This window comes from Tachyglossus aculeatus, chromosome 21 (genome assembly GCF_015852505.1).
Source record: "Tachyglossus aculeatus isolate mTacAcu1 chromosome 21, mTacAcu1.pri, whole genome shotgun sequence".
In the NCBI taxonomy this organism is placed as follows: domain Eukaryota; kingdom Metazoa; phylum Chordata; class Mammalia; order Monotremata; family Tachyglossidae; genus Tachyglossus; species Tachyglossus aculeatus.
The window spans coordinates 16,049,422-16,071,726 of NC_052086.1; the positions used below are offsets into that span (position 1 = coordinate 16,049,422).

Consider the following 22,305-nt stretch of genomic DNA (forward strand, 5'->3'; position numbering starts at 1 on the left):
CAAAAGGTAGAAATGGCCTATGGTGAACAATGCCTCAGCCACAACACAATCCACTCTACATCCTAAAGTCGCTTCTTTACCTGACCTGAGGCCAGCAGACTTACAACTGGGATGCAGCACAGACTAATGGAAAGAGCCCGGGCCTAATAATCAGAGAACCTGGTTCTAATCCCACCTCTGTCGCTTGCCTGCTGGGTGTCCTTGGGCAAATCACTTAACTTCTCTGGGTCACACTTTCCTCAACTGTAAAATGAAGATTCAATACTTAGACTGTGAGCCCCCCATGGGACAGGGACTGTGTCCTACCTAATTATCTTGTACCTACCCCAGCGATTAGAATAGTGCTTGACATAGTAAGTGCTTAACAAACGCCATTAAAAAACAGCTTAGCTATCAAACTACATTTTACAATGGTCCTTTCAAATCCCTACATCTAAAAACCCCACCCCTTGGGGGGCGGGGGAGACCCATACTGATATGTGCCTTATTGAAGGCACATTCAAGCGCTTAGTACAGTGCTCTGCACACAGTAAGCACTCAATAAATACGATTGAATGAATGAATCTCCTCCAGGAGGCCTTCCCTGACAGGAGCCCTCATTTCCTCTTCTCTCACTCCCTTCTTACTTACTAATAAAAGGATTTGTTCCTTTTGTGCACCTCTCCCTCAGTCCCACAGCCCTCCTGTCCATATCCATTATTTATATTCATGTCTGTCTCCCCCACTAGACTGTGGGCTTGCTGGGCACAGGGAACATGTCTACAACTGTTATATTGTCCTCTTCCTAGCCCTTAGTACAGTTCTTTATACATGATAAGCACTCAATAAAGATGATTGATTGACATCCCTGAGGAGCGAGGCTGCCAACCCAAAATCAATCAGTGGTATTTATCAAGTGATTTCTGTGTGCTGAGACGCAACTACATATCATGTCGAGACTATGAAGTCCAAACACTGAATCCAAGAGTACTAGGCTGAGTTGAAGAACAAAACAAAAAACCCAAGCCCTTCATTAATTATTGCTCCCCTTGCACTCTAAAATATCAAGTCTCCATGATCCATTTTATGTTAGATTTTTAAGCTCTTACACCTCTTGGGACTGTCGCCTTTTTAAAAGTCACGAATGCTTCAAAGATTTGGAACTATGATTGACAGCCACATTTTGCACAACCCACAAAAGTGGTTCTCTTCAAATTGCACTGAGCAGGTCTTCCTCCCTTGGCTGCCCACGTAAGCCTTGGGACCACTTCCCTTCCCTGCCAGTCAAGGCCCAAGCCTCTTCTCTTTATTTTGTTTTATCCAACTTCTCCCTTCAGTTAAGGCAGTCCTTGCCAGTTCTTTCTCTGCCTCCCACTCTCTAATTGTGGGTGGCCCACCAGGCTGTTCTAAGTCCTCTTCTCTGCCGTGTCACACTCAATCAATGGTATTTATTGAGTGCTTACTACGTGCAGAGCACTGTTCTGAGTGCTTGGAAGAGTACAATTCAAGAGAAATTAGCAGACACACTCCCTGCCCATAATGAGCTTTGTGTCTAGGACTCTCCCATAGAATTCTTCTGCTCCCACAGCTTCAATTACCTCCTCTATGCAGACGGCTTCCACTGACTTTTCTCCACCTTCAAAGCTTTAATGAAGGAATGAGGCCTCCCCTAAGATTTCATTTCCTCTTTTGCCTTCTGTGTCACCCTGACTTGCTCCCTTTACTCACCATCCCATCAGCCCCACAGTACTTAATGTACACACCTGTAATTTCTTTATTTATATTAATGTCTGTCTCCCCATCTAGAATCTAAAGCTCACTGTGGGCAGGGAATCTGTTACATTGTGTTGTATCCTCCTAAGTGCTTAGTAACAGTGCTCTGCACACAGTAAGAGCTCAATAAATTCATTCATTCATTCAATCGTATTCACCCTACTGAGAGCTCATCTCCTCCAGGAGGCCTACCCAGACTGAGTCCCCTCCTTCCTCTCCCCGTCCTCCCCGTCCCCATCCCCTCTGCCTCCTTCCCCTCCCCACAGCACCTGTATATTTATTACTCTATTTATTTATTTTATTTGTACATATTTATTCTATTGATTTTATTTTGTTAATGTTTTGTTTTGTTCTCTGTCTCCCCCTTCTAAACTGTGAGCCCGCTGTTGGGTAGGGACCGTCTCTACATGTTGCCAACTTGTACTTCTCAAGCGCTTAGTACAGTGCTCTGCACACAGTAAGCGCTCAATAAATACGATTGAATGAATGAATAAATATGATTGACTCACCACTCAATAACTTGGACACACACTTGATCTCATCATCTCTAGTAACTGTACAATCTCAAACCTGGCCAACTCACAAATCGCTCTATTCAAACACAGCCTCCTCACCTGCCTTCTCCCCCACAGATCTCCTCCCCACAAATCTGTTCTGTCCACTGCCCCCCACCCGAGATCTCCAATCTTTTGATCTCATCCAATATTCTCAAGACATCATGCCCCAATTAGCCTCCAAACCCAAGCTACCTTCTCTTGATGGCCTCAACACACTTGTTCCCCTATCCCTTCGTCGATCTCATACCATTGACCCACAACCCTGGATCACCTCCACAGTCTGCTTCCTTCGCTCCTGGGCAGGAGCAGCTTGGCGCTGCTGGCGGAAATCTAGATGTCAGGCCAACCTCATCCAACTCAAGTTCATCCCTGTGTGCTTTAACTCTGCCCGGCAAAATTATTTCTCTAACCTTATTGACACCCATGCTCATTGCCCTCACCAGCTGCTCTAGACATTTAACTCCTTCCTCAAACCTCCTGCCCCCCCATCTCTCACCCCTAATGACCTGGAGGCTACCTACTTTGGGAAACTTGAAACTATCAGACATGATCTCCCTAAAATCTCCCCTGCTCCTCTGAGTCCCTCCCTCTTCCTGTCCCTTCTTCAATCCTACCTTCCCAGCAGTATCAAGATCTCCGGCCTTCTCTTAAACTCCACCCTCTCCAAATGTGCATCTAACCCCATTCTTTTGCTCCTTATCAAACTGTTAGCTCTCCAATAGCTTCTTCCCCACTGATTTCAAACATGCCCATGTCTCCCCTACCCAAAAAAAAAAGCCTCCCATGACCCCAAGGCTTCCTCCAGCTATCGCCACCTCCCTCCTACCTCTCTTCCTCCCTTCAAGGCCCTACTGAGAGCTCACCTCCTCCAGGAGGCCTTCCCAGACTGAGCCCCTTCCTCCCTCTCCCCCTCGCCCCCCTATCTTACCTCCTTCCCTTCCCCACAGCACCTGTATATATGTACATATGTTTGTACATATTTATTACTCTGTTTATTTATTTTACTTGTACATATCTATTCTATTTATTTTATTTTGTTAGTATGTTTGGTTTTGTTCTCTGTCTCCCCCTTTTAGACTGTGAGCCCACTGTTGGGTAGGGACTGTCTCTATATGTTGCCAACTTGTACTTCCCAAGCGCTCAATAAATACGATTGATGATGATGATTCCTCTCCAAACTCCTTGAATTGTCTTCACCTGCTGTTTCAAGTTCATCTCCTCTAATTCTCTCCTTGATGCCCTCCAATCTGGCTTCCTTCCACTTGACACCATAGAAACCGCCCCCTCAAAGGTCACAAATGATCCCCTTCTTGCCAAATCCAACGGCCCCTACTCCATCCTAATCCTCCTCAACCTCTCAGCTGTCTTCAACACAGTCAACCACCCCTTCGCCTAGAAACATTACCCAACCTCGGCTTCAATGACGGTGTCCTCTCCTGATTCTCCTATCTCTCTGGCTGCTCATTCTCTGCCTCCCACCCCCTAACTGTGGGGTGTCCCTCAAGGTTCAGTTCTGGGACCCCTTAATTAGCTCCAATGGTACAGAGCTCACTTAGCATGCAAGAGGTAGCAGGATCGATGCCCACATTCTCCACTTTTAAGAAGCGTGGCTTAGTGGAAAGAGCACGGGCTTGGGAGGCAGGGGTCATGGGTTCTATTCCAGGCTCCGCCACCTGTCTGCTGTGTGACTTTGGGAAAGTCACTTGCCTTCTCTGTGCCTCAGTACCTCATCTGTAAAATGGCGATTAAGACTGTGAGCCCCACGTGGTACAACCTGATGACCTTGTACCTACCCCAGCGCTTACAACAGTGCTTGGCACATGGTAAGCGCTTAACAAATACCATCATTATCCCCGACTGAGCCCTCTCCTTTCCTCTCCTCTTCTTCCCCTCACCATCGCCCCCCTCGCCCTACCCCCTTCCCCTCCCCTCAGCACTTGTGTATATTTGTACATATTTATTACTCTATTTTGATTGACACCATTATTATTATTATTACTACTCTCCATGATTCTCCCCTTCTATTCTATACCCACTCCCTTGGAGAACTCATTTGCTCAAACGGCTTCAACTACACCTCTATGCGGATGACTCCCAAATCTGCATCTCCAGCCCTGATCACTCTCCCTCTCTGCAGTCTCACAGTTCCTCCTTCCTTCAAGACATCTCTACTGGATGTCACCTCAAATGAAACATGTCCTTATCTTCCCACTCAAACCCTGTCCTTCCCCCGATTTTCCCATCACTGTAAACAAAACCACCCTCCTTCCTACCTCACAAGCCCATAATCTTGGGGTTATCCTTGACTTCTCTCTCATTTAACCCACAAATTCAATCCATCACTAAAATCCTGTCAGTTCAACTTTCACAAAATCGCTAACTTTCCTCTCCATCCAAACTGCCACAATGTTAATCCAAGCACTTATCCTATCCCACCCTGATTATAACAGTCCTCCTTGCTGATCCCCCTGCCTCCTCTCTCTCCCCACTCCAGTCCAAACTTCAGTCTGTTGCCCGGATCATTTTTCTACAGAAACACCGTGGCCTTGTTTCCCCACTTTTCAAGAACCTCCGGAGTTGCCCATCGACCTCCGTGTCACACAGAAACTCCTTACCATCAAACTTTAAAGCACTCAGTTACCTTGCCCTCTCCTATCTCACCTCACTACTCACCTACTACAACCCAGCCCACACACTTGGCTCCTTTCACTGTACCGTGATCATCTAATCTTAACACAACACCCATCTCTCACCTATGCCCTTCATCTGGGCTGGAACATGCCCTCCCTCCTCATATCCAACAGACAATTACTCTCCCCATCTTCAAAGCCTTATTGAAGGCAATTCCCCTCCAAGAGGCCTCCCCTAAGAACTCATTTCCTCTTTTCCCACTCCCTTCTGCATCACACACGGTATCCATAGTTTATTTATATTAAGTCTGTTTCCCCCTTGCTTACACTTTGGGCAGGGAATGTGTCTGTTATGTTGTTGTGTTGAAGTCTCCCAAGCACTTAGTACAGTGCTCTGCAGACAGTAAGTACTCAGTAAATACGACTGATTGATTGCTTCTCAGCACTTGTTAGCAGCTCCAAACTGTATCCAAAAGGTTAGGGAAAAGGGGAAAACTCAGTTAAACCTGCTAATCATTTTCTACTCAGATTAAAAGGTTTAGTTGAGTGCAGAACTTTTCATTGCCAATTATTACAGATTTAGCTTCAAAGTTTTATGTTTTTCCCCATGGGAAAGGCAGCGACCTAATTTCCAGTGAAAGAAAAAACCAACTGTAAAATCAGGATAGCAACTCTTAAAACCAATGAGGCTGCTAGGCAAATGACAGAACCCCTGGATTATATGAAAACATCAGGAAAAAAACCCAAAACAAAGCTCTGTCTTGTGGGGGGAGGAGAAACACTTTCCGTTGATACAAACATGTATTTATTTCAGTTCTTTAGACCCAAATTTTCAAAGCCGGTCCCTTTAGCCCTACGATTACCTAATTAACCCAGAGATTTGTTGAACCTTGCTCTAGAGAAGTCTATTTCTGACAGCAGAGTCTGCTTTCAGCCTGGCTAAAAGCGTCCATGTTGGAGATGGCAGTGGTGCCACTGAGAGGTGTGGAGCAACAGCAATGAGTCTCCATCTCCCACGGGCCCCCTGGTCCCCATCCTCCCTTCCTTTTCTCCCTCCCTCCCGCATAATAGGTTTTGAGCTCCTAAACCAGTAGATCACATCCTTTACTTCCTTTGTTTGCTTCTCAAGTACCCAATCCAGAGTGCTGCATACCTACCATAGGGCAATCAGGGCAACTGGCCCAGGCCCCTGGCCCTAGACGATCTCACATCAGAAAATGAATGGGTCTCTCTGCCCCAGGCTACAACATGAAGGGAAGGAGCCAGTCGGGGTGGGGTGAGGGGAAGGTTGTAGAGAGACTGGACTGATTGATAGCTCCTTAAGGACCACGAATACTTGTTAAATCTGTTGTATTTTCTTCTCTCAGTCGTTTAGTACTGTGCTTTAAACAGTGAGCACTCACTAAATACCACTGATTGACTGAATTAAGCTGCAAGAGTGAGTCCCTCCGCCTCTCCCTCCACCAGACGGACAGGTGCGGGGACTGAAGCCGCGGGAAGGAGAAGGGCTACTTTGCAACTCTACACACACAACATCTACTGGCGGTGAGGTGTGTAGGGGGATTAAGGGGGCAGGTCCAGCACCTCACTGGGGATCTGCTCTCTCCGCCCTTTTCCTCTCCATCCAAACTGCTACCCCGCTAATCCAAACATCCTATCCCACCTCGATAACTGTATCAGCCTCCTTGCTGACTTCCCTGCCTCCTGTCTCTCCCCACTCCAGTCCATACCTCATTCTGCTGCCCGGTTCATTTTTCTACAAAACTGAAAAAGTGGCCACTTCCCCACTCCTCAAAAAACACCAGTGGTTGCCCATCCACCTCCCCATCAAACAGAAACTCCTCACCGCTGGCTTTAAAGCACTCAGTCACCTCGCCTCCTTCTACCTCACCTTGCTATTCTCCTTAGTACATCCCAGCCAGCACACTGCGCTCCTCTGCCTATCTCTCTGCCGACCTCTGGCCCTCCTCCTACCTCCCTCCTCATATCTGACAATTACTCTCCCCACCCTTCTAAATCACTCTGACTTGCTCCCTTTGTTCATTCCCCCCTTCCAGCCCCACAGCCCTGATATACACATCTGTAATTTATTTATATTCATGTCTGTCTCCCCCTCTACACTGTTAATGGGCAGGGAATGTGTCTGTTATACTGCTGTACTCTTCCAAGCACTTAGAACAGTGCCCTGCACACAGTAAGCACTCAATAACTAATAATGATGGCATTCATTAAGCGCTATGTGTAAGGCACTGTTCTAAGCGCTGGGGAGGATACAAGGTGATCAGGTTGTCCCACGGGGGGCTCGCAGTCTTCATCCCCATTTTACAGATGAGGTAACTGAGGCACTGAGAAGTTAAATGACACTGCTGACAATAGGTGGAATCGGGATTTGAATCCATGACCTCTGACTCCAAAGCCCGGGCTCTTTCCACTAAGCCACACTGATTCTCTCTCTCTCTCTCTCTCTCTCTCTCTCTATATATATATATATATCTCAATAAATCCGATTGATTGACTAGGGAAGGTCCTGGCTTTCCGTGCCATTGTGCTGAAGGTGGTAGAATCTTTTCTCTGGTACCTTTTCCATGGATCTTACTCTCCCCCACCCCAATCCATATACCACACTTCTATGTGCCCCACCTTCCCCCTCCTTCATATGTCCCTCTTATATAGGACCCACGTGTGACCTGGGGTCTCTAGCCACACCCAGGGGCAAAGCCAGAAATTGTGCTACTTCACCATATTCCTTCCTTGAGAGTGGCAAGTATTTAACAAGCATTCTTATATTCAAATGACCCAGGAATCCAAAGCCCGATAAAGATCAGATAATTATCCAAATAATCATCCATAGATTCATTAGCACAAATTTTGGGTGAGAAAGCAGAATGAAAATAATGCTCCTTCTAGACTGTGAGCCCGTTGTTGGGTAGGGACCGTCTCTATATGTTACCAACTTGTACTTCCCAAGCGCTTAGTACGGTGCTCTGTACACAGTAAGTGCTCAATAAATACGAGTGAATGAATGAATGAATGCTCTTCCAAATATTTTTTGTGAAGCTCTGACTGCCTTCTCAAATAACTGCTCCAAACTTACTCTAATGTGTCAGAGTTACTCGTGAAATGTGAAAAACATTTCCAAATAGAAATGATAAATCCACTCCTCCATTCATTCAATCGTATTTATTGAGTGTTTACTGTGTGCAGAGCACTGTACTAAGCGCTTGGGAAGTACAAGTTGGCAACATGTAGAGACGGTCCCTACCTGACAACAGGCTCACAGTCTAGAAGGGGGAGACAGGCAACAAAACGAAACATGTGGACAGGTGTCGAGTCATCAGAACAAACAGAATTAAAGCTAAATGCACACCATTAACAAGATAAATAGAATAGTAAATATGTACAAGTAAAATAGAGTAATAAATCTGTACAAATATATATACAGATGCTGTGGGGAGGCGAAGGAGGTAGGGCGGGGGGGTGGGGAGGAGGAGAGGAAAAAGGGGGCTCAGTCTGGGAAGGCCTCCTGGAGGAGGTGAGCTCTCAGTAGGGTTTTGAAGGGAGGAAGAGAGCTAGCTTGGTGGATGTGCGGAGGGAGGGCATTCCAGGCCGGGGGAGGACGTGGGCTGGATGTGCGGAGGGAGGGCATTCCAGGCCGGGGGAGGACGTGGGCTGGGGGTCGATGGCGGGACAGGAGAGAACGAGGCCCAGTGAGGAGGTTAGCGACAGAGGAGCGGAGGGTGCAGGCTGGGCTGGAGAAGGAGAGAAGGGAGGTGAGGAAGGAGGGGGCGAGGGGATGGACAGCCTCGAAGCCGAGGGTGAGGAGTTTTTGCCTGATGCGTAGGTTGACAGGCAGCCACTGGAGATTTTTGAGGAGGGGAGCGCTGTGGGTAGGGAACATGTCTACCAGATCTGTTATATTGAAATCCCCCAGGACCTTAGTACAATGCTCTGGCACACAGAAAGTGTTCAATAAGTGTGACTGATTGATTACTTCGAGACCACCTTGGGCAAGTCACTTCACTTCTCTGGGCCTCAGTTACCTCATCTGTAAAATGGGTATTACGACTGTGGGGCCCATGTGGGACAGGGACTGTGTCCAACCTGATTAGCGTGTATCTACCCCAGCGCTTAGAACAGTGCTTGATATAATAAGTGCTCAACAAATACTATCAGTATTATCATATTGAGAATAATTAAGTTTATTAAGAGCACCGATTTTTTCATATTTTTGCATTAAAAACTTATCGTTTAAACACCTTGAGGGTCAGAAAGCATGCCTTGTGTTTCTACTTCTCCTGACAGGTTCATAGCATTGTACTCAGTGGGCACTCAATAAATCCCACTATTACTACTACTGTAACATACTCGATAAAGTTCAATTTCTTGGAGATTTATCGAGGAGGAGAAACAGAAAAACAAGACGACATTCCACTTCTTGAATTCTTCTAAGTAACCACGTGTTCATTATTTATCCTTCCACAGACCCACTAGAAATAAGGAATCCAAAACGCCAAGAGGATAAAAAGCACCTTAGTTTGGAAAAGAAGTTCAAGTGTCCCCGAACCGAATGCTCGATTCTGAGATTTGGTTTAAGAACATGCTTTTCTAAAGCGCTACTACACGTAGGCAAAACTTTTCTTCCAACTCAAGACTTTCCTAGAAATGCTACCTATGATATGCATACAATACTTGTGAAAATGATTGCATTAAACAGCACAGTAACACTTGTGAAAATTCCTGCATTTAAACAGCACAATGAAAAGTGTGTGCAACTCAAATCTAAAAAGAAGTTTTCTATTTTGAGGCTTGCCCAAGCTTTGGAGGGGGATGGGGTAAAGGGGAACCAGAAACTCCTTTCAAGATGATATAAAATTCCAAGGCACCGAAGATCTGTCTCAAAAAACGATCCACTAATTGATCTGATTTAGTATTCAGTCCCAGGAACTGACTCCATGCGCAGGAAGCGCTAATGGAAGGAACAGGGATGGCAGATTTGGCTCCCGAAGACTTAACTCACATAAAAATTTATTCCAGTCCTGGTCAGATTTAAAACCCAGTTGGGTTCACTGTTGAACCAACTCATCATCATCATCATCAAATTGTTGCCAATTTGTACTTCCCAAGCGCTTAGTACAGTGCTCTGCACATAGTAAGCGCTCAATAAATACGATTGATGATGATGATCATCATCATCATCATAATGTTGGTATTTGTTAAGCGTTTACTATGTGCCAAGCACTGTTCCAAGTGCAGGGGTAGATCAGGTTGTCCCACGTGGGGCTCACTGTGTGTCTGCTGTGTGACCTGGGGCATGTCATTTCACTTCTGTGCCTCAGTTCCCTCATCCGTAATATGGGGATTAAGACAGTGAGCCCTATGTGGTATATGGATTGCGTCCCACTGATTATCTTGTATCTACCCCCAGTGCTTAAATACAGTGCCTGGCACATAGTAGCAATTAACGAATACCATAAAATAACTTTTTAAAACTAGAGGAAGCCTGAAGCCTCGAAATTTAAATAGAGTTCATGCAGTAGCCCATGCCGAAGCAGCACGGCCTAGTGGAAAGAGCACAGGCCAGGGAGTCGGAAGGTCATGAGTTCTAATCTCAGCTCTGCCGCTTGTCCGGCAAGTCACTCAATTCTCTTTGCCTCAGTTTCCTCATCCGTAAAATGGGGATTAAGACGGTGAGCCCTCTGTGGGACAGGGACTGTGACCAAACCAATTTGCTTATGCCTACCCAAGCGCTAGGCGCTTAACAAACACCATAATAATAATAATTATTATTATTATTGCTACTTATTAGGCCTCGGAAGCCCGGCGAGTTTGCTGGGGCCTGCGGGCGGCATCATCGGATGGGAAGGGGTAGAGGCGGGGGAGCAGGGGAAGGGAGAGGGGGCAGGGAAAAGGGAGGGGAGTAAGGGGGAAGCACGGGGGCGGGGAGAAGGGAAATGGGACAGGTGAGGGGCAGATGGGACAGGTGAGGAGAAGATGGGAGAGGTGAGGGGGAGATGATAGGAAAATGGGAGAGGTGTGGGGGAGATGGGGGAGGGGAGGAGATGGGGGAGAGTGGGGGGGAAGAGAGGGGAGAGGCGAGGGGGAGATGGGGAGGGGAATCAATCAATCAATCAATCAATCGTATTTATTGAGCGCTTACTATGTGCAGAGCACTGTACTAAGCGCTTGGGAAGTACAAATTGGCATCACATAGAGACAGTCCCTACCCGATAGTGGGCTCACAGTCTAAAAGGGGGAGACAGAGAACAGAACCAAACATACCAACAAAATAAAATAAGTAGGATAGAAATGTACAAGTAAAATAAATAAATAAATAAATAAACAGAGTAATAAATATGTACAACCATATATACATATATACAGGTGCTGTGGGGAGGGGAAGGGGGTACGGCGGGGGGATGGAGAGGGGGACGAGGGGGAGAGGAAAGAAGGGGCTCAATCTGGGAAGGCCTCCTGGAGGAGGTGAGCTCTCAGCAGGGCCTTGAAGGGAGGAAGAGAGCTAGCTTGGCGGATGGGCAGAGGGAGGGCATTCCAGGCCCGGGGGATGACGTGGGCCGGGGGTCGATGGCGGGACAGGCGAGAGCGAGGTACAGTGAGGAGATTAGTGGTGGAGGAGCGGAGGGTGCGGGCTGGGCAGTAGAAGGAGAGAAGGGAGGTGAGGTAGGAGGGGGCGAGGTGATGGAGAGCCTTGAAGCCCAGGGTGAGGAGTTTCTGCCTGATGCGCAGATTGATCGGTAGCCATTGGAGGTTTTTGAGGAGGGGAGTGATATGTCCAGAGCGTTTCTGGACAAAGATAATCCGGGCAGCAGCATGAAGTATGGATTGAAGTGGAGAGAGACACGAGGATGGGAGATCAGAGAGAAGGCTGGTGCAGTAGTCCAGACGGGATAGGATGAGAGCTTGAATTAGCAGGGTAGCGGTTTGGATGGAGAGGAAAGGGCGGATCTTGGCAATGTTGCGGAGCTGAGACCGGAAGGGGAGAAGGGGGAGGCGAGGGGAAGATGGGGAGGCGAGGGAGGGTAGGGAGAGGCGAGGGGGAGAAGGGGGAGGAGGGGGGAAAAGGGGGAGGCGAGGGCAGATGGGGGAGGCGGGGGGGAGATGGGGGAGGCGAGGGCGGATGGGGGAGGGAGAGAGGGGAGGGGGAACTGGGGGAGGTGAGGGGGAGAGGGGAGGGGGAGATGGGGGAGGCAGGGAGGGGGAGAGGTGAGGGGGTTAGGGTGAGCCCACTGTTGGGTAGGGACCGTCTCTGTATGTTGCCAATTTGTACTTCCCAGGCGCTTAGTCCAGTGCTCTGCACACAGTAAGCGCTCAATAAATACGATTGATGATGATGATGATGATGATGATGCTGATGATGAGGGGGAGTTGGGGGAGGCGAGGGGGAGATGGGGGAGGTGAGGGGGAGGCGAGGGCAGGGGGGGAGAGGGGAGGGGGCGCCCGCCCCCCGGCCATCCATCCATCCATCCATCCATCCATCCATCCAGCCATCCGTCCGTCCGTCCGTCCCCGGTCCCCCGGGGCCTCCGCGGCCCGGCCCGGCCCGGCCCCGCAGCGCCGCCCCTGACCGCTCAACAAATGCCGCCGGGGCCCGGACCGACCGACCGACCGACCGACCGACGGACGGAGGGACGGAGAGAGGGAGGGAGGGAGGAAGAGAGGGCTCGGGGCCCCCGGCTCGGCCTTGCCCGGCCCTGCCCGGCCCGGCCCCCTGCACCTGTGCCCGCCACCGCCGCGGCGCCCGTCACCTGTCCTTCCGCCGGCCCGGCCCGGGCCTCGCCTCCTCCTCCTCCTCCTCCTCCTCCTCCTTCTCCTCCTCCTCCTCCTCCTCCTCCTCCTCCTCCTCCTCCTCGTCGCCCTCCGTCAGCCGCACCACCGCCACCGCCACCGCCGGGGGCCCAGAGAACCGAGTCCCAGAGGGCTGCTCTGGGAGCAAGATGGCGGCGGCCGCCTCACCTCGCCTCGCCTCACCTCGCCTCGCCTGGCCTGTCCTGGCCTCAGCGGACGGACGGACGGACGGAAGGACGGATGGGGGGGCGGACAGACGGACGGACAGCGGACGGGCGGACGGACGGACGGCCGGCCGGCGCTCCGGGTCCGGGACAGCCGCCGCAGGGGGGCGCCGGGGAGGGGCGGAGCGGGCGCGAGACCCGCCTCCCCTGACCGCGCCCTTGCCCGACCCCGCCCCTCGGACCGCGCGCTCGCCCGGCCACGCCCCTCCGACGGCGCCCCCGTCTGGCCACACCCTTGCCTTACCACGCCCCCTCGGGCCGCGCGCTCGTCTGACCGCGCCTCCTCTGGCCACGCCCATCCGACCGCGCCCCTCTGACCACGCCCTGGTCTAACAAACAGCGCCCCCCTCTGACCACCCCCTGGTCTAACAAACAGCGCCCCCCTCTGACCACCCCCTGGTCTAACAAACAGCGCCCCCCTCTGACCACCCCCTGCTCTAACAAAAACAGCGCCCCCTCTGACCACGCCCTGGTCTAACAAACAGGGCCCCCCTCTGACCACCCCCTGGTCTAACAAACAGCGCCCCCCTCTGACCACCCCCTGGTCTAACGAACAGCGCCCCCCTCTGACCACGCCCTTGTACAACAGCGCCCCCTCTGACCACGCCCTTGTACAGCATCATCATCAATCGTATTTATTGAGTGCTTACTATGTGCAGAGCACTGTACTAAGCGCTTGGGAAGTACAAACAGCGCCCCCTCTGACCACGCCCTGGTCTAACAGCGCCCCTCCTCTGACCACGCCCTCGTCTGACCATGGCCCCCCTCTAAATAATAAATAATAATAATGACAGCTTTTATTAAGCGCTTACTCTGTGCCAAGCACTGTTCCAAGCACTGGGGAGGTTACAAGGAGATCAGGTTGTCCCACGCGGGGCTCACAGTCTTCATCCCCATTTTACAGATGAGGGAACTGAGGCACAGAAAAGTTAAGTGACTGGCCCAAAGTCACACAGCTGACAAGGGGCAGAGGCAGGATTAGAACCCACGACGTCTGACTCCTAAGCTTGGACTCTTTCCACTGAGCCATGCCGTTTCTCTGGTAGATACAAGGTATCTGTCCAGGTATGCAAGGTATCTTCTCTGGGTAGATAGAAGGTCATCAGGTTGTCCCACGTGGGGCTCACAATCTTAGTCCCCATTTTACAGATGAGGTAACTGAGGCCCAGGGAAGTTCATTCATTCATTCATTCATTCATTCAATCATATTTATTGAGCGCTCACTGTGTGCAGAGCACTATACTAAGCGCTTGGGAAGTACAAGTTGGCAACATATAGAGACGGTCGCTACCCAACAACGGGCTCACAGTCTAGAAGGGGGAGACAGACAACAAAACAAAACATGTAGACAGGTGTCAAAACCGTCAGAAGAAATAGAATTACAGCTATATGCACATCATTAATAAAATGGAGTAGTAAATATGTACAAATAAAAGTTCTCATCCCCCCTCCACTGCATGTCAGCTGGGTGACTTTGGGCCAGTCACTTCACTTCTCTGGGCCTCAGTTCCCCCATCTGGAAAATGGGGCTTGAGACTGTGAGCCCCGCTTGAGACAACCTGATTACCTTGTAGCTACCCCAGCACTTAGAACAGTGCTTGACACATAGTAGGCACTTAACAAATGCCATCATTATGATTATTATTAGAACGGGGAGAGGCGGGGCAGGGCGGAGGGAGCGGAGAGCAGGAGGAAGGCAGAGTTGAGGGGGATGGGGGGATTAATAATAATAATAATAATGGCATTTGTTAAGTGCTTACTATGTGCAAGGCATAATAATTATGGTATTTGTTAAGCGGTTACCATGTGCCAAGCAGATTATTATTATTATGGTATTTGTTAAGCATTTACGAAGTGCTGTTCTAAACATTGGGGTAGATACAAGGTAATCAGTTTGCCCCGTGTGGGGCTCACAGTCTTCATCCCCATTTTACAGATTAGGGAACTGAGGCACAGAGAAGTTAAGTGATTTGCCCAAGGTCACAGAGCAGACAAGTGGCACAAGCGGGATTAGAACCCACGACCTCTGACTCTGAACCCACGACCAAGCCCGTGCTCTTTCCACTAAGACACTAGGACAAGCAGGGTGAATAAGAACAATAATCATGGCATTTGTTAAGCGCTATGTGCGGGCACTGTACTAAGTGCGGGGTAGATAATAATAATAATAATAGCATTTATTAAGCACTTACTATGTGCAATGCACTGTTCTAAGCACTGGGGAGGTTACAATGTGATCAGGTTGTCCCACGGGGGGGTGGGGGGGGCTCACAGTCTTAATCCTCATTTTCCAGATGAGGGAACTGAGGCACAGAGAAGTGAAGTGACATGCCCAAAGTCACACAGCTGGCAATTAGCGGAGCCGGGATTTGAACCCATGACCTCTGACTCCAAAGCCCAGGCTCTTTCCACTGAGCCACGCTGGATACAAGCACATTCGTGCGGGGCACAGTCCCTGTCCCACGTGCGGCTCACAGTCTCAATCCCCCTTTTCCAGATGAGGAAGCTGAAGCACAGAGAAGTGAAGTGACTTGACCAAGGCCACACGGCAGACAAGGGGTGGAACCGGGATAAGAACCCATGACCTTCTGACGCCCAGGCCCGGGCTCTGTCCAAGAGGTTGGCGGGAAGCAGGGAGAAGGGAGAGGTGAGGGGGGAAACAGGGAGGAGAGAGAGGTGAGGGGGGAAACGGAGGAAAGAGAGGTGAGTGGGATAACGAGGGGGATAATGAAGAGGTGAGGGAGGAAAATGAGGGGGCGTGGAAGGATTGCACCCCTGAAGGGGTGGATATTGGACCCGGGGTGGACAGAGAAGGGGTGAGGGGACACAGTGAGGGGCTGGACCTGAGGGACACGAGGACAAGACCAGAAATGCACTGTTGCGGGGAGAAGGGACTGAAAAAAAACCAGTCATGGCTGGCCTTCTGGTTGCTCGGCTCCAAATTCTTTTTCACGAGATTTAGATATTCTCTGCCAAAGAAAAGTAAAATACAATGCTAAAAAATCGAACTTTTTTTCAAAGTCGTAAAGTGGGAAGAGTTGGAAAGGAAAGACAGTGGAAAAGAGACACAAGAAAGGGGAGGTACTGGCAGAGAGTATTTGAATCAATCGATGATATTTACTTGTTTTTAATAATAATAATGATAATAATGATCAATCAATCAATCGTATTTATTGAGCGCTTACTGTGTGCAGAGCACTGTACTAAGCGCTTGGGAAGTACAAGTTGGCAACATATAGAGATGGTCCCTACCCAACAGTGGGCCCCCTCCTTCCTCTCCCCCCTCTCCAACCCCCCCCCGTCTTACCCCCTTCCCTTCCCCAAAGCACCTGTATATATGTTTGTACATATTTATTACTCTATTTATTTATTTATTTTACTTGTACATATCTATTCTATTTGTTTTATTTTGTTAATATGTTTGGTTTTGTTCTCTGTCTCCCCCTTCTAGACTGTGAGCCCACTGTTGGGTAGGGACTGTCTCTATATGTTGCCAACTTGGACTTCCCAAGCGCTTAGTACAGTACTCTGCACACAGTAAGCGCTCAATACGATTGATTGATTGATTAGAAGGGGGAGACAGAGAACAAAACAGATTAACAAAATAAAATAAATAGAATAGATATGTACAAGTAAAATAAATAAATAAATAGAGTAATAAATATGTACAAATACGTAATGATGGCATTTATTAAGCACTTACTATGTGCAAAGCACTGTTCGAAGTGCTGAATGATATCTGCAAGTATTTACAATGTGCCAGGCACTGTGCTAACTTCTGGGTTAGGGACAAGATAATCAGGTTGGACACAGTCTATGTCCCATGTGGGGTTTACAGTCTTAATCCCCATTTTACAGGTGAGGTAACCAAGGCACAGAGAAGGAAAGTGACTTGTCCGAGGTCACACAGTAGACAAGTGGGGGAACAGAATTAGAACCCCGCTCCTTCTGAACCCCAGGCCCCAACTCTTTCCACTTAGGCCATACTGGTTCTCAATAAATCCCTGTTTCCTGAGCATTTCCTGGGTATAGAGCACTGTACTGAACGCTTGGGAGAGCCAAAACAACTGAGGTGGTAGACACGTTCCCTGCCCACAAAGACCTTATAATGGCAACAGATTCAATAAAAGAACTTTCCAGTTTATTAAATCTTCCCACCCAGGAAGATTTAGAGAAGCAGCGTGGCTTAGTGGAAAGAGCCTGGGCTTGGGAGTCTGAGGTCATGGGTTCTAATCCCGGCTCTGCCACTTGTCAGCTGTGTGACTTTGGGCAAGTCACTTCACTTCTCTGAGCCTCGGTTACCTCATCTGTAAAATGGGGGTTAAGCCTGTGAGCCCCACGTGGGACAACCTTGATTATCTTGTATCCCGCCCCCACAGTGCTTAGATCAGTGCTTGGCACATAGTAAGTGCTTAATAAATGCCATTATTATTATTATTATTATTTTCCTAGGTGGGCCACAGGAAAATAGATGACTGCAGGTTGCCTAAAAAGCTGATGGGGTGGGGGGAGAGGGGTGGTGAACTGAAACAGAAACAGAGTTTATGGAGGAAATGTTTTAGGAAGGTGGACATACAGAGCCTCAGACAAAACACTAGGAGACAACTGTAGCATTCATTCATTTAATTCAATCGTATTTGAGTGATTATTGTGTGCAGAGCACTGTACCAAGCGCTTGGGAGAGTACAATACAACAATAAACAAACACATTCCCTGCCCACCACAAGCTTACAGTCTAGAGGCAGGGAAGACAGACATCAATATAAGAAAATAATATTAGCGATATCTACATAAGTGCCATGGGGCTGGGAGGGAGGAAGACCAAAGGGAGCAAGTCAGGGTGAAGGAGAAGGGACGGGGAGATAAGGAAGGGTGGGGGGCTTAGTCTGGACAGGCCTCTTGGAGGAGATGTGCCTTCAATAAGGCTTTGGATTGGGGGGAGTAATTGTCTGTCAGATTTGAGGAGGGAGGGCGTTTCAGGCCAGAGGCTGGGGAGTGGGTGAGACTTGGTTTACTTCAAAAAAAATGGTCCCTTATATTTTCAATTTAATTGGCCATAGTCATTCAGCTGCTGCCCGGATCATCTTTGTGCAGAAACGCTCTGGGCATGTTTCTCTCCTCAAAAATCTCCAGTGGCTGCCTGTCAACCTACGCACCAAGCAAAAACTCCTCACTCTCGGCTTCAAGGCTGTCCATCACCTCACCCCCTCCTACCTCACCTCCCTTCTCTCCTTCTCCAGCCCAGCCCGCACCCTCCGCTCCTCTGCCGCTAACCTCCTCACTGGGCCTCGTTCTCGCTTGTCCTGCTGTCGAGTCCCAGCCCACATCCTCCCCCTGGCCTGGAATGCCCTCCCTCCACATATCCGCCAAACTAGCTCTCTTCCTCCCTCCAAAACCCTACTGAGAGCTCACCTCCAAGAGGCCTTCCCAAACTGAGCCCCCTTTTTCCTCTCCTCCTCCCCCCCGCCCTACCTCCTTCCCCTCCCCACAGCACCTGTCTATATGTTTGTACAGATTTATTACTCTATTTATTTTACTTGTACTTATTTACTATTCTATTTATTTTGTTAATGATGTGCATTTAGCTTTAATTCTATTTGTTCTGACGACTTTGACACCTGTCCACATGTTTTGTTTTGTTATCTGTCTCCCCCTTCTAGACTGTGAGCCCATTGTTGGGTAGGGACCGTCTCTATATGTTGCCAACTTGTACTTCCCAAGCGCTTAGTACAGTGCTCTGCACACAGTAAGTGCTCAGTAAATATGATTGAATGAATGAATGAATCAAAGAATGCGGCAAAAAGGAGGTTAGCAGGATGTCAGTCCCAGATGACAAGGCCAAGAAGGGTGACAAAATGCAAGTCACAAAGTGACATTTTGCTTCATTGAGTTCAAAAACTATTGTTCTCCAGTTTACCCACCACCACCATCTTGATTTTTAGGTTTAATTAGTAATGGCATTGGTTGCCAAGGTCAGCTTGGGGAAAAGGAAGGGGAGGGATTATTTGGGTTTCAGAAAAGTCAAGTGGCCAAGCTTTGTATCAAGTATAAATGCATTGTAAGACTGAACCCCTTCCTTCCTCTCCCCCTCGTCCCCCTCTCCATCCCCCCATCTAACCTCCTTCCATTCCCCACAACACCTGTATATATGTATATATGTTTGTACATATTTATTACTCTATTTATTTTACTTGTACATATCTATTCTATTTATTTTATTTTGTTAGTATGTTTGGTTTTGTTTTCTGTCTCCCCCTTTTAGACTGTGAGCCCACTATTGGGTAGGGACTGTCTCTATATGTTGCCAACTTGGACTTCCCAAGCGCTTAGTACAGTGCTCTACACACAGTAAGCGCTCAATAAATACGATTGATGATGATGATTGTAAGAGTCCAACTGCGACGTAGCTCCTGTCTGAGAATGAAAACCGCTCCTGTAATATTGCTTTGGCACTACCTGTCGGAAAGATTCCACAAAGTCGGTAAGGCGTGGCAAAAAAATGGGACTTAGTTTTAAATTAATGTTTTGTCTTGATTTCATGATTTCACCATTAATGATTCAAAATAGATGATCAAATTCAGAAGAGAAATGAGCAGAAGTATGCAACCTTTGCTTGAAATATAGCATCTGCCCTGGGGCCCAAAATTCACCTTCCACTACTGCCACACCCTCACTGTGAGGCTGAAGACACGTTCTCTATTCCCCAAATAAGAAGAAGCATGTCTTTGTAAGAAAGAGCACAGGGCTGGGAGTCAGAAGAACTGGGTTCTAATCCCGACTCTGACTCTTGTCTGCTGGATGGCCTTAGGCAAGTTACTTCACTTCTCTGGGTCTCAGTTGCTTCATCTGTAAAATGGGGATCAAGACTGTGAGCCCCACATGGGAGCTGGACCGTGTCCAACCTGATTAGTTTGAAACTTACCTCAGAGTTTTGTACAGTAGCTGGCACATAATAATAATTCTGGCATTTAAGCGCTTACTAGGTGCCAGGATAGTAAGCATGAAATAAATACCATTTAACAAGGAATAAAAAAAAAAGGGTTAGGGAGAAGTGGAATCAGATAGCCCCAGAGCCTGAAGTTACAGGAAAATTGAGAAGCAGCGTGGCTTGGTTCAAAGAGCCTAGGCTTGGGAGTCAGAAGTCATGGGTTCTAATCCTGACTCCGCCACTTATCAGCTGTGTCACTTTGGGCAAGTCAATCCACTTCTCTGTGCCTGTTACCTCATCTGTAAAATGGTGATTAAGACTGTGAGCCCCAGGTGGGACAACCTGATAACCCCGTATCTACCCCAGTGCTTAGAACAGTGCTTGGCACATAGTAAGCACTTAACAAATACCATCTTTATTATTATTATTATTATTATCTCACCCAGTCCCTTTCTCTTAATCAGATACTCCTGAAAGCATCTCTAAGAGGAAACAGGAGATCAGATGGGATGCTAGTGAGTAAACCTCTCTGAAAGAGACTCCATTTAACAGTCCTCAGGGACAGGAAGTTCTTTATCCCTCACCTAAATCCCACCTGTTGTGATTTAAACTCCTTTCTGGGCCTCAGTTACCTCATCTGTAAAATGGGGATCAAGATTGTGAGCCCCACATGGGACAACCTGATCACCTTGTATCCTACCCAGCGCTTAGAACAGTGCTTTACACATAGTAAGTACTTAACAATACCAAAATTATTATTATTATTATTCCTTCAGTAGTGTGAGAAAACATCTGATTATCACCGTTCCCTATACTTCATGAGTACCCTGCTTTCTCGTAATCGGATCAACCGGAGCAGAAACCCTGAAGCCAAGAGCGATTTCTTGGTTTTGTTGGGCATATCGGCTAGTCAACAAGTGGGGTTCATATTGTACTTCCCAAGCGCTGAGTACAGTGCTCTGTACACAGTAAGCACTCAATAAATATCATTGAATGAATGCTGCACAACTAGCGTGGTCTAGTGGAAAGAGCATAAGCCTGGGTTCCCCCTTCTAGACTGTGAGCCCACTGTTGGGTAGGGACTGTCTCTATATGTTGCCGATTTGTACTTCCCAAGCGCTTAGTACGGTGCTCTGCACACAGTAAGCGCTCAATAAATACAATTGATTGATTGATTGATTGATTGGGTGTCGGAGGACCTGGGTTCTAATCCCGTCTCTGCCAATTGCTTGCTATGTGACCTTAGGCTGGTTGCTTCAGTTCTCTGGGCCTCGGTTACCTCATCTGTAAAATGGGGATTGAGACGGTGAGCCCCATTTGGGACAACCTGATTACCCTGTATCTACCCCAGCGCTTAGAACAGTGCTTGGCACATAGTAAGCAATTAACAGATACCATGATTATTATTATTATTCCCTTTTCCGTGCCTCCATTTAAATGGGGTTTAAATCCTACTCCCTCCTGTTTGGACTGGGAGCACCAGGGTATGTGCTCCCAGTCTATATACATCTATATATACAAATATATATGTATATATATATATGTATATATAAACATATATATGCACATGTATAATATATGTGTATATATGTATGTACATATAATATATATGTGTATATAGGTATGCATATATACGTATATATGTTTGTACATATTTATTACTCTATTTATTTTACTTGTACATATTTATTCTATTTATTTTATTTTGTTAATATGTTTTGTTGTCTGTCTCCCCCTTCTAGACTGTGAGCCCGCTGCTGGGTGGGGACCGTCTCTATATGTTGCCAGCTTGTACTTCCCAAGCGCTTAGTACAGTGCTCTGCACACAATAAGCGCTTAATAAATATGATTGAATGAATGAATGAATGATCACCGTGTTACTGAAGTTTGCTATTATATTTGCTTTGAGTGTGCCTTTTCTCTCTGAATAATCTGAATTTCTTTTACCTTTTTCTCAATCTGGCCTCTGCCTAGGTGATTTTTTTCATCTTTTGCACAACCTTGATTCTTTAGATCCTTTCTCTACTTTGATCAAATTGACCTCTGGAGAAAAAAGGGAAGCAACTCGGCCTTAATGGAAAGGGCACAGGCCACAGGAAGTCAGAGACCTGGTTTCTAGAGAGAAGCAGCGTGGCTCAGTGGAAAGAGCATAGGCTTGGGAGTCAGAGGTCATGGGTTCAAATCCCAGCTCTGCCACTTCATTCATTCAATCGTATTTATTGAGCACTTACTGTGTGCAGAGCACTGTACTAAGTGCTTGGGAAGTACAAATGTCAGCTGTGTGACTTTGGGCAAGTCACTTAACTTCTCTGTACCTCAGTTACCTCAACTGCAAAATGGGGATGAAGACTGTGAGCCCCATGTGGGACAACCTGATCACCTTTTATCCTCCCCAGCGCTTAGAACAGTGC

The 22,305-nt window shown here is 48.0% G+C and overlaps 1 protein-coding gene across 2 annotated transcripts in view; it reads right to left on the reverse strand.

Moving 5' to 3' along the window:
- Positions 1-22,305, reverse strand: part of PRPSAP2 (phosphoribosyl pyrophosphate synthetase associated protein 2) — a 59,932-nt gene that overhangs the window by 26,784 nt on the left and 10,843 nt on the right. Inside the window, exon 1 of one of the 2 annotated variants that reach the window (XM_038763321.1) lies at positions 12,926-12,960. The exons of the other annotated variant lie outside the window; for it this stretch is intronic. The gene's annotated coding sequence lies outside the window, so the exon portion shown is untranslated. Of the gene's footprint in view, positions 1-12,925; positions 12,961-22,305 lie in introns of those variants that run through there. 2 annotated transcript variants of the gene reach the window in all.